Below are 12,431 nucleotides of genomic sequence, written 5' to 3' on the forward strand. Positions count from 1 at the left end.
AACACACAGAGACAGTTTGAGCTTGCTGCGTGACATCGCCTCAATTTGTCACCCGCTAACTGGCCCGACGTGTGTGATTTCACACACACCCGAGCTCACCTTAATATTAGCATTTAAATTGGGGAGCTGTCGGGCGGGGGGGGGGAAATCACAGTATATTCTCGCCAACACTTTTTGGCTTTGGCGTCCTTTGGCTACGGGAGGAGTACAGTGCCCAATAATGTCTTCGCCTCTGACATGACAAAGAGCCGTGATGATTGATGTCCACGCTGCCACGACTCTGTCCCCTGAATTAACTTGGATTTGTCTTCATCCTCCAATCCTCTCGCTCTCTCTCTCTCTCTCTATCTTTTTTTATTCTCCTCTTCCTCAGTTTGGCTCTGCTCTGCCCCCACAGCTCATTTTAAAATACCTTAATGCTGTCGGCCATTGTCTGTGTGGTCTGCTGGTGGTGCCGCTTTGGCACGAGCAGATGTTTGTGGATTTTCGACCGCCTCTGACGCGAAGGCTAAAAATGTGCGGGCGGTTTTCAGGCTGACGCTCGGCTGCGGTTCTTAGGAGGCAAAGCTGTGAGGGTGGTGGGGGGGGAGACTTTTTTTTTTTTTTTTTGTGGAGAAGTTTCAGCCAAGTACTTTTTGACACTGCAATCCTCAACTCAACTGAGCTCAGCAGTGGAGATTACGGAGAATATCTATGAATACTTTTACCCTTTAATCCCTCTTTCGGGTTTAGCAGGAGGAGAGCTTTATCTATGTGTGTGTGTGTGTGTGTGTGTGTGCAAGAGAGGTTAGAGAATAGAAGTGGAGGTGATGGCGGAGATGATTGGCCAGAGCGCTCTGGGAGGTGAGTCGCACGGATCAAGGTCAGATCGCTGATTCCCCCGCCGGCTGCTCGGGGTGGGAGCGGGCGACCTCTGCTTCATTAACTCCATAATTTGCTCGTGGGCCTCCTTCCGAGCGTGTGTTTGTGCTTTGCTCATGCGGAGTGGCCGGTGGCGGGTTGTTGCTAATAAGATATGAGAGAGAAGAGCAAAGTGAGCGAGAAAAAAAAAAAAAAAAAAAGTTTCTCTCGTCAGCTCCTTGATGCAGACCCCCTCCTCCCTCTCAGTACCCTATTCCCTTCTTCCAAACTGAAGACGAGGGCTGCAGGCAGAACAAGCAGACAGGGCTTTGATCTCCAATATGATGGATACCGAGCCCTCTCTTCCCCTCTGTATACGTCTGCCTCGCTCTCTCCCTTTACAACCGCGCCACGTCCTCGGCAGATATGAGCCTAATCACAGTCTAGCCAAAGCGGCGACACACCCCGCACCTTCTTCTCCTCTTCCGTCACTTCTCCATCCGTCTGTCTCCCTTGTCACCGTTTACGCTCACCCTGCTCCATCTCCTCGCGTCACCCTCCCTCCGACTCTTTTCATGCAGCGATTGTGAGTGGAGTAAACACGAGTTGTCACACACTTCATCCGCGGCTCGTCTCGGTGCAGCCGAAGACGTGATGCATCCCGTCGACATGCACTCAGGAAAAAAAAAAAAAAAAAGCAGGCTTCGAGTGCGAGGGCGGCTGGCAGGAAGACAGGCAGGCAGGCAGGTGGAATCTTGGGTAATAATAATCGAAGAGGATTCGGCGTCTCTCAGAAAAACAAAAGAGTTTTGCAACCTGCCTGGAATCAAAATCGCTTTAGGGCGTGAATAGTTTAATATCCCTTTTATTTGTTCAGTCTCGCCGCATAATGGAAGATTTTCCCCCCTAAAGTCGTACGTTGCTCCGTCTCCCAATTCGTAAAAAGTCGACCTGGACGCACGTCTGAATGCGACTTTGTTTAATTGGATTAGACAGAATTCGTTCTCGCGTTTGAGCCGAATAATCACATTACAGAGTGAGGCCTCGCTAACGGGCGATGAGTTACACGCTTTAATCTGAATTCTCTTGGCAATTTAAAAAGGCAGTAGCATTATTTAGTGAACTTCTAATTTCCCTATTGATTTGAATTTAATCTACCTCTCCTTCCAAATTCTGCCAGCCCCCAGGAGGATTGGGAGCCGATGATATATTTACTGTAGTAATCAACTGTAAGTGAGCAAGTGTGTGTGTGTGTGTTTGTGTGTGAGACAGAGACAAAAGCTTCAAACAAGTCAACAGAAAATGTCACTTGTCAAGATCACAGAGGGGTTGGAGGCTATCCTGTAAATAATGACTCCCATTATCGTGATGGGGTCGCACCGTGACAGGCTTGATTACAAAGAATCTCCCTCTGAAGCCGATCAAGACGCTCACGCCTCCCGTCACAGGCTGACGCATGCAGAGACGAGAGGAGATTTATATTTAATGGCGTGCTGTAACCTCGACAGCGCAGTTCGCAGCTTTCCACGTCTTGTCTTTGTGTCCGATTTCTTCTGCTCGGTTTGGCAAAGCAGAACTTTTTTATTTGCGCCGGCTACGAAAATGAATTATTGATTCCCAGACGTTTATCTGGAGATTACCAGTCTGTTAATTGAATGATAATAGTGCAGCCAGCCGGAGCGGAGGCTGGCAGCCGTGCAGTGAAGTGCTCTACACGTAGGTGCGTTTCCATTGGTATTCGGCCCATTCACTGCAATAAAAACAGGTTAGCGCTGTCAGGATTCAAGTGGGATGGCAGGGGATTATAAGGTAGGATGGTGTATTTTCCTCCCGAATCTCTCTCTCTCTCTCTCTCTCTCTCTCTCTCTTTCTCTCTCCCTCACTGACTGCATCTCTCTCTTCCTCCTCTCTTCTCCAGCCTCTCCTCCCTCTGTTCTTCTGTATGCTGTGGGAGTGTTGTTTAGACCTTGCAAAGCCCCTGATTAGGGGACTGTACTGTGGAACAGCAGATAGCTCTGTTTTTCTTATTTCTCTCTGGATGAAGAAGGACAGATGGACAGGTGGAAGAACAGGTAAAACATCAAAGGAAGGATGAAGAATAAGGTATTGTAGACGACTAGAGCAGCAGGAAAAGGGAAAAAAAAGATGAGGTGTGCAGAAGAGCTGGAGATATTTTGACTCACCAGCCACAAATGGCAGCCGATGCTTTAAAAAAATATTGTAGCCACTGGAACAATCTGTTCGTTCATCCATGTTCCGTACCTGCCAATCTTGTTCACTTTCACATGCAGCCCAAACAATCCTGATTTCATGTATAGTATCAGGTATGTTACCTTAATTCAAGAAGAAAGTAAGATATACCTTGCATCTACTGTATCTCACTCCCAACGGCAAATACAAATGAGTAGATGTGCCATCCAGAAAGTTGATAGAAATGATTGCAGTCAGAATTTGCAACACAGTGAAACTTTTTATGGTGTTCCTGAGTCCATGTAGTCACATCCTTTATCCAGTCATGTGAGCAAGTGGTGAACATCCCCTCATCCTCGCTTGTGCGTTTGAGGCCCCTTTCTTAACAAGTCATCATCATCATCCCCATCATTAAGGGCAATATATGTATGATTTTTACTTGAAAATGATTTTTAAAAAAGGACCAAAATCATCATTTTGACATCTTGACTTCTATATATTGCGTTGCAGAGATATCCACTACACACTGCACTTCCAAGTTAGCATGCTAACCAGCTAGCCTTGGGCCTGTCTGGTCACTTGAGTCCAAACTTTTTTTGGCCTCAAGGTTGTAATCAACACTTTTGTGATCAAATATGTGGCTGAAGATGTTAAAACACGACCACTCTTGTTCAACTTCAGCCTCACCTCAGCCGAAATGGTCAGATTATTTATTTATTAATGGCTACTTTTCCACTTTTCTCTCTGAGAAGCTGTCATTTTTGTTATGGAATGTACGCGGTGCAGATCTTTGATGCAGGTTAATCAAATTTTCTCTTTCAACTTCGCTTAATAAATGTACTGAAGTCTCCACCTGATCTTCAAAAGGAGGAGATGGTATTAATGTTTAAAAGAAAATGGATTACCGGTGTTATGCAACTCAATTTTTCATAGCAAATCTCACAAATTTCATTCAAATCAATGAAGTCTGATGTTATCCGGGCGATTGTATTAGATTTGGGTCAACTCTTTTCTTTTTTTCCTGAGGTCTATTAGTTTTATCTATGTACCTTTTGAAGACAACCAGACTTTTTTTGAGTAAGTTCAACTCCAGATTTTACAGTCCATATAAAAAGTGTCCATATAAAAAGGGCGCCTCAATTTGAGTGAAATCAAGGTGTTGACAGCTGATGAATAGTATAAATATAATTACAAAACTTGCTTTGTTATCAAACTCTTGCCTCTTAATAACGCAATACCAATAAAGATCCGGGACTTGAATATCTATTTTGAAAATCCCAAGAACATTCGCCGCCTACACAACCACCCAAAACACTGTTAAAAGTTCATTCGCAGCTCGTTGTAGGCCGGTTACAGAGTCATTTAACAGTGTTTGACATTAGCCAATTACTTTATTTTACTATCCAGAAAATGGAAACAGAGGTGGAAAAGTTAACTGAAGCAGCTCTCTTTAATACACAGTCATTGATTTGCTCACGGTCAATGGTGGCGAGTGCACGGCGGGCAGCGGGGATAAAGTTTGACAACAGGAAAAGAACAGTGCATTTAAATGTTATTGTCTCAATCAGCCCTTATTGATTAACTGAATCTGCCAAAGAGTGAGTTTACTCAAACTTCAGCTCTTGGTGGAGCAGAATTAGTGGCAGCACCGGGGGCCAGAGAGAGGCAGAAACAGTGGATGTAGTTAGAGAAAGGCGACCTGGTTTAAGGGGATAAGAGACAGGCTGCAGCAGTCGAAGTGACAGGTCGGGTAGTTAATATGACGGAGTGCAGTGCGAGGTGGGGTTTGGGTGTTGGGGGGGAGGGTTAGGAGTAGTTATGTGGAGCACAGACTAGATGGATAATGCATCAGACAAAGTGACATGTAGATGGGGCAGACAAGAAACAGGTAGGTGTTCATTAGCTGTGTTTTCCTCAAACTCCCCCCCCACACACACACACACACAGCTCATACAAAACAATCTGAAGTCGAAGAAATCGAGACACTAAATTCTCCAGAGATGAGGCTGTGAGGTGGAGAAGGTGCTCATACACCGCGATCTAGTTTCAACTTCTCGCAGATTAAACTTCCCCTCTCTGTCTTTTTCTGAAACCTTTTCACATCTCCTCCCTCCTCACTCCTCCCTCCCCCCTCCTCCCCTTCATCATTCAGTCAAACCAGTGGTTTTCACTTTTTCCCAGAATTTTCCGTACTCTGTCAAACTTTGGCAGCGAGCTTTTCCATTCGCTCACGAACAGAAGATCAGTCCTCGTCCTCGGTCCAGTTCGCTGGCAGCATCGTCCAAACAGCTGCTATTGTGTTTGAGAGCGGGGTTTAGTCATGGAGCACTTTCCCCTTAATATAATGTTTTGTAAATCGCTGATAGAGGACAGACTAAACAGAGGAATTCTTTTAAAGCAGACGGCAATGCGTGTTTAACATCTGTGTAGAGCTGGCAGGTACTTCCCCCTTAGAGAAAATGATTCCTAAACCCCTCTGTGAGACAATACGATAATTTGATTCTATTGAATCTCTACAGGGGACCTCAAACTCAATAACACCATGAAGCATTCTTTCACAGCGTGTTTCTGGATTAAATGACACCATCTGTTACGGCAGTGTTCGCAAAAAAAAATAAAAAAAACAAGAGTAATTCTTGTAAAGTATCTGACTGTGCGAATTCACATCAGAACTGACCTTTTTTCAGTCAAATCAGAGGAGGTTTTGAAAAATGAGGCAACAGTGAAAACCTAATTTATCGTACTAAGCTGAGTTAAATCCACTCAATCAAACATATTGCTGAATTCACATAAAGAAATGGATGTATCGTGCACGAGATGAAGAACTCTGTGATTTACTTTAACGCTGATTCATTGTTATGAGCCCTTGTTGCGAGCTGACCTCAGAGTGGCCACCAAATTGCCACCAATTAGCCTGAGGGCAGCCGGTGGCTAACTCTGGCTCGATCTGATTGGCTGAATGTTGTGACTTCATGGTCCGTGTATCCAGGGTATCCATCTGATCTGAAGTCCAAGTCTAATGTTAGCATCTGTAGCGTCCGTATGTTTCTTACACATCCTGAGCTCTAAGACAGTAGTGAATATGGACAGGACAGGATTGGACATTACCAGATGCTCTCTGTAGACAAGTGTGGGAACGCAATATTGCAAAGGTCCACATGATCAGGAGCTGTTCATAAGCTCTGGAGTGTTCTTAGAGATAAGCTACAGGAGGGGGCCCTCACCAGAGGTTTGGAGCTGACTCAAGGTATACATTGTCATCTAAGTATAGAAAGACCATCCTGTCTACTTTAGCTGACATCAGCAAAGTTAAGTAACACAGTTACGAGTTATTTCAAAGGGGGTGTGAGGCAGACCCATCCTTCTTTTCTCCCATTGGATAGATGAACCTTTAATCCACCAAAGTGACCAATTAGGAGAAGCAGGCATGTATCGAAAATAGACTTTAAAAAGGCCTGAACACCAGAGAAAGTGTGGTGGCAATTGGTAGAATTTCAAAGATTGAACGCTCGACAGGATTTCTGATAGGGCAAAGCGTTTGGCATGACTTTGCCATAGATTTGAGAACTCCAGAGGGCGGCCGCACTCTGCTCAGACGCGGGCTTGAGATCTGTTTCAATAAAGTATGCTCTATCATTCCACCCAGCCTTGCCTCCGCAGAATTCTTTTTATCAACATACTACACGGCGACACCTTTGATAAAGAAAGCCCAGAGACGACACATGCTCAGTGTGAACATAATGATCTTTCTCAATCGTCATGTTTCTTTTGGAGTGTGTTCATCTCGCAGCCCTCACATCACAAAGATGATGAAAATACAATTGTAAATAAACACAGCAGCATCTCTCCCTGGAATCAGTTCTGTTGTTGCTCTGGAGAATCCACTGAATGCAACATCAGCAGCTTTGTCCGAAAATCACTTACTACTGCCTATATAGTGGCTTGTCCCACAATGCATCGTGAAAGGTAGAGTACAACCGATGGCATTATATACCATTATGTAATGGTTTGGAGGGGGGAAAAAAAATTACCTTAGCAGTGTCCAAAAGTTGTTTTTTCATTTGAACGATAAGCTCATATTGTCCTCACATAGAAATCCGTAGGAGGTGAGTGAAGAGTGGTGAGTGAGTGGGTGAGTTCAGACTGGCCTTGTTGTAAGCTAAAGTTATGTCAAGGGAGACTTAGTCCGTTTTAAGCCAGCCCAATATTCAAGGTTTCAGTAATAGCTTTTGCTGGGCATTAAAATGAATGTTGTGTGTGTAGTCTTTCTTATCACGTATATTCAGACACTTGGACTTCATTCGATATATGACAAACTATGACTTCCTCGAGTTGAAAAATGATCTAAATAAATAAATGGACAAACATCATGACAGCAAAAAATCATGATTTGCTTCTCTTTCCATAAACCACTACATTATCTACCGAATGTTTTCTGAAAGAAGAAGCAATGAACAGCAAGTAATGCAGTGTCAGTATTGTAAAGTAATCAGACTACGTACAACATCAGTTGGGCATGAACATCTCCGAGGAGAACGTTTGATCATTTCCTCCGTAACCGAACCAGCGCTATTGGTAATCTGTCAGACAAAAGTCTGACTCAGATATCTATGAACAACATCTTGAAGCAACAACATTTCTTCACAGGTTTTAAGCTTCAGACAGGTGGGTGTGTTTAAAGCCTTAGGACTGACTCACTTGTATTTCCATTGTGCAACTTGCAGCTGATCTTACAAAAGCACCCAAATGGATTTGGAGTAATTTGACCCCAGTCGGATAGTATAGCCCCGGGCTGCGGTGCTTTACCAGCTCGCGTAGTTCGCATTAGAACAAAGTAAGCCGGGCCTAAGCCGGCTGGCAACACGATCCGCCCCGCAATGATTCCCAGGCATCTGGGGGTCACACACACGAACACGTCTCTCCGTGGGCCGTGTCACATCGGAGAGAGGAGCACTCCCCCAACGCTTGCTAAAGAAGGGAAATCTGATACACGCGCAAAGACACACACACACAAGCTCGTATCCCGTCCTATGGGCACGAGAGTGTGAAGGGGACAAGGCTGAGTTAAGCGTACGGCCCCTGTGTGACAGAGTGTGTGTTCAGTATCGATTAGTATTTGATCCCTGCCAGTCGTCCCTCTCTTGTGTCTCCCTGCAGGCTCCACGCTGACCTTCTCTCTGACTGTCTATCCCCCACACATACACACATGCATATACACACACACACTGATCACAAGCTCTTGCCATGAGCGTGATAACTTACCCTTGATGGAGATGGTGTGAGACGGTGTGTGTGGGGGCGTCGGGGGCAGGAAAAAAAAAATAACAAAGGGGAAGAGAAGAAAAAGAAGGAATAAAGAAGAGGATTTGGCTTTGGGCATGTGATGGGAGACAAATGGAGTGACTCAATAGGTCCATTATGAGCTGGGGAGGGGTTGCGGCTGAGAGATGGATGGCGAGGACGAGGCTTTGAGAGGATGTGAATAGATGTAGGGAAGCATAGAAGCTAGATCAGGCAATCTGCTTAACCAGCTTACTGCTCCTGGCCCCGTTCCCCTCTCGCCATCCTCTCACACTTCCTGAGTGTAATCAGACGTACTCTGATAGCAGTTATTATCATAACTGTGCCAAGTGTGCATTAGCACTCCCCTCTAATGTTGTTATTAAGCAAATTCTTCGGTCGCCTTACATTTCTATGTACCTCTTTCCGTCAGCCGGGGTCAGAGGATTGGAAGTAATCTTCCGTACTTCCAGCTAGTCTCAATATTCTTGCACGTTCCCTTCACTTCTGAACTTCCTTTAATCTTTTCCAACCCTGCTGTGCCCTTCTCCTTTTAATCTATGCTCATCTCATACACTTGATTCTCCCCCATGTCCCCTTCTTCTCCTCTCCTCGCCGCATTTTTCTCAGCTCTCTTCGTCTCTGCTTCCTCTCGGCCTCTATAACTGTTAAGTCATGTTTTATAGTTATATTTGCCGGCTGGCCCAGCCACTGTAATAGAATTGCTCCTTCCTACATGGACAACAGTTTCCAGGGTAACAGAGACGGGGGAGAGAAGGCCACGCAGTGCACTGTGGTGTAGTCAATTTTATCACCAGAATGTTTTGGCCCATTTCTGATAGGCGCTGCACCGCATGGCTGGCATCCTGAGGTGTGGAGATGGAAGATGTAGGACAACGATGTTTCCATCAGCCAAAACATTATTGCACTTTTCAATTTGTTTGATTGGATTTAGGAGGGGACAAGTGTTTTTGCGCTGGCTGCTGCGGTGGCTTGTTGTAGAGGTTGAGCAGGTGATGCATTGTCTATTGTCAGGAGTAACCCTGGCTGGCATTTTGCGAGGAGTGAGCTGGGATGCCTTGCAGCCATTCACTGGCATTTCCCTAATCACTCCATCTCATCTTTTATTACCTCGGAAAGTCGTTTTCCTCTCGGGTGCTGGCACTGCAGATGTTCTACCGCCTGCGGTATTGGACATTTAGTTAGCGGCAGAATAGAGGAGAGCAGACAGACCATAATATGACTGTCAGTAATATCCTCACTTTGCTCCCGGGAATTAATATTCGCACATAGAATCGCAACAAACTCTCGCAGGTCTGAAAAAAACTACATTAAGGAAATATCACCAAAGTCTTTATGTTACCCTTGGGACTGAGGGTAGAATCACAGGGCAAAGATGAACTACTCTCCCGTAATCGACGTTATTACAGTTACCTGGACCAGCCCGCAGGTATCCAGGACAATAAGCATCGATCAGAGCGATGCACCATTGAATCCTGCATTTGTCACGATCTGAAGGAGTTGTCATAATCATACTTTCAGTTCTCGTAGCATGTTAGTTGCTGATGGGGTGTTTTACGCGAAGGTGCAATAAGCATTTCCTGGAGAAAGTTACTTTGCGGAGTGCAGAATCTCATGCACAGCACATCAACGCTTCCTGGTTGCTATATTAAAGCAATACGATGTAGTAATTGGCATTGTGTGGGATTTGGCGCCACCCCCACAGTTATTGAGTGTGTCATGACTGTTGTAAATTACAAATCCCAGGACCGTAACAGTTTGTTAGACATAATGTAGGTGGTGACTACAGACAAAACTCATCACATCATAACCATGTTATACGTCGAAAACTTGTATGTTGAAGTAAACGCTGTGATCCAACAATCTCACTGAAGTCACAGAAACAAGGGAATGGGGGGCGGCTCACTGTTATTTCAATGTAAATGATCTGTATTTTAAAGGAGCGTATCTGTTTCACTTCACAGACGAAGACACCGCTAACAGTTTACAGCAGGGACCCCTTGCAGTAAGTAATATTTGGAATATACTTTGTGTGTAATTGAAGATGAAGGGCAGAAATGGAGGGAAGAAACTGAAGTAGGCGGTTGACTGTGGCATAATCCTTTCAAGGTGCTGCTCAATTTAAATACAGTCATTGTGCAAATTACTGTTTTTTAAATTTATTTTTACAGTGTGACTTTTGCCTACACTAGTGTTGTTCTTTTTGTAATTTTGCTGATTCCACACATTACATTTGGTGATTTATGGACGGCTGACAAAGTGAACGAAACAGATTTGTGCATTAGACAATCAAAAGAGAAAAGGGGGAAAAGGTTGTACATATGTGTGAATAAACCAAATATGACATGTATACAGGATAAACGAAGCAGCACATTTTACTTATGACAGTAAAATGCATCTGTTTTTAAAATATGTTTATTAAGGCTTCGTAAGGAATCATTAATCCTTCTGATAACGATTCCAGAGAGACGATATATATGATCAACTTTAAAGCTTCAGCTTTGTTGGACTCTTCCAGCAGCGGAGAAGAAATAAACACAGCATGGGAGATTCTGGGAACAGTTGATGCAGCGCTCTCCAATAATTACTTCTTCCCAGAATGGAGACTCAAATGAACATTTTCACAATTTAAATGAAGAAAAAGTTCCTGTTTCCTCCTGACACATACAGCACTATTGATCCTACTTAAGTCCCATTCTTTGAGTATAATAATACCAGTGTTTAATTTTGTAGATGTAACTGGGCCTGCCACGATAGTTTTCTGTACATCCACTGCTGTGTTTCTGATGAAGTCTTAGATTATTTCCACCCATAATTCCCACTGAACAAAAAGCAGTGATAACCCCCAAAAATAATAACTCTATGCTAAAACCTGGAAGAAGACAGCTTTACTGTCACCCTCCACTCTTGTCACCCCGGACTTGTTCGCTAGCTTTCCAAAGATAGACTCATACAAACACACATCACCACTGTAATCAGCGTGGATAGTGCTTAATGGCCCCCTCTCTGGTGTCAATAGATCCCTGTACCCACTATAATGTCACCATGTTTCTATAAAAGGGGATGAGATGGGGGTTGGGGGGACAGTGTAACTCTTCAGGCCGGCCTGACCACCGCGCTGAGCTTGCTCCAAGGCAAGGTTGAAAATGAGGGTGTTTTGGGGGGATCGGGGGGTGTTCTGCAGAGTGGTGCAGCAGCGTGAGGCAACAGAGAGAGACAAAGAGGGAGCACGGCTATATTTAGTCTGACCTGAGTGCCCGTGCGTAGAGGAGGCCTGGGTGGAGAGACAGGTGCAGCGGCTGGTCATTATGGAAGAACACAAGAGCCTCACAGTCAGAGGCTGATAATGGGGCCTCATCTGACAACTACCTATAGCCCTACCTCACCACCTATATTTAGCTCTGATTCGAGACCGGCAGTGTGCAAGTGGGTGAGTGCAAGTGTGCAAATGTGTGCCGGGACTCCAAGAAAAAAAAAAAAAAACAGTGGGTGTGTGGGTAAGGATTGGACGCCGGCGGAGCTGTCGCTAGGGAGACTGGCATCTGTTTGAGGACGACATACTGTGTCAGCGGTGTTTGCTGAGGCGATGCAGCCAATCACGGAGGTGTCTCTGACCTGCAGGGCAATGCGTCTCAGCGTTATAGAAACACGAGTCGCCCCACAGTTTGTCACAACGTTTACCGGTCCGTGCCGGTGTGAACTACATGTGTCGTCTTTGTATTTGTAACACACTCACGCACACACACACACAACGAACTCGCCCCAGTGAAACTGTTTTACAGTCGGGCAAATATCTCGAAGTTGACATCAAAACAATTTAGCAAAAGTGTTTCAGTTTGGTTCACTCTGACTCTCAGAACGCTGCACAGAAATGAGCTCGTGTCAGGGGATTGTAGAGAGCCGTGTTTGTGTATTTCCCTCCTGTATTTTCTGACCCACACAGCTTGTCTTTCAACACAAAACAAATATTGGCTGCCATGTATCAAGTGGAGTCCATCATATCTCTCCACCTCTCTGCCTGTCTGTCTGGGAAGCCTCAATCCCCCCGAGGGCGGGAGAGAGACTGGAAAAAGTGGAAACTAGTCAGAGTTTCAAAAACT

The 12,431-nt window shown here is 44.9% G+C and overlaps 1 protein-coding gene across 2 annotated transcripts in view; it reads left to right on the top strand.

Annotated features, from left to right (window-relative positions):
- sema6bb (sema domain, transmembrane domain (TM), and cytoplasmic domain, (semaphorin) 6Bb) overlaps positions 1-12,431 on the top strand; it is a 129,283-nt gene that overhangs the window by 22,552 nt on the left and 94,300 nt on the right. The window contains exon 2 of one of the 2 annotated variants that reach the window (XM_037115792.1): positions 10,296-10,336. The exons of the other annotated variant lie outside the window; for it this stretch is intronic. The gene's annotated coding sequence lies outside the window, so the exon portion shown is untranslated. The remainder of the gene's footprint in view (positions 1-10,295; positions 10,337-12,431) is intronic. 2 annotated transcript variants of the gene reach the window in all.

This window comes from Acanthopagrus latus, chromosome 11 (genome assembly GCF_904848185.1).
Source record: "Acanthopagrus latus isolate v.2019 chromosome 11, fAcaLat1.1, whole genome shotgun sequence".
NCBI lineage: Eukaryota > Metazoa > Chordata > Actinopteri > Spariformes > Sparidae > Acanthopagrus > Acanthopagrus latus.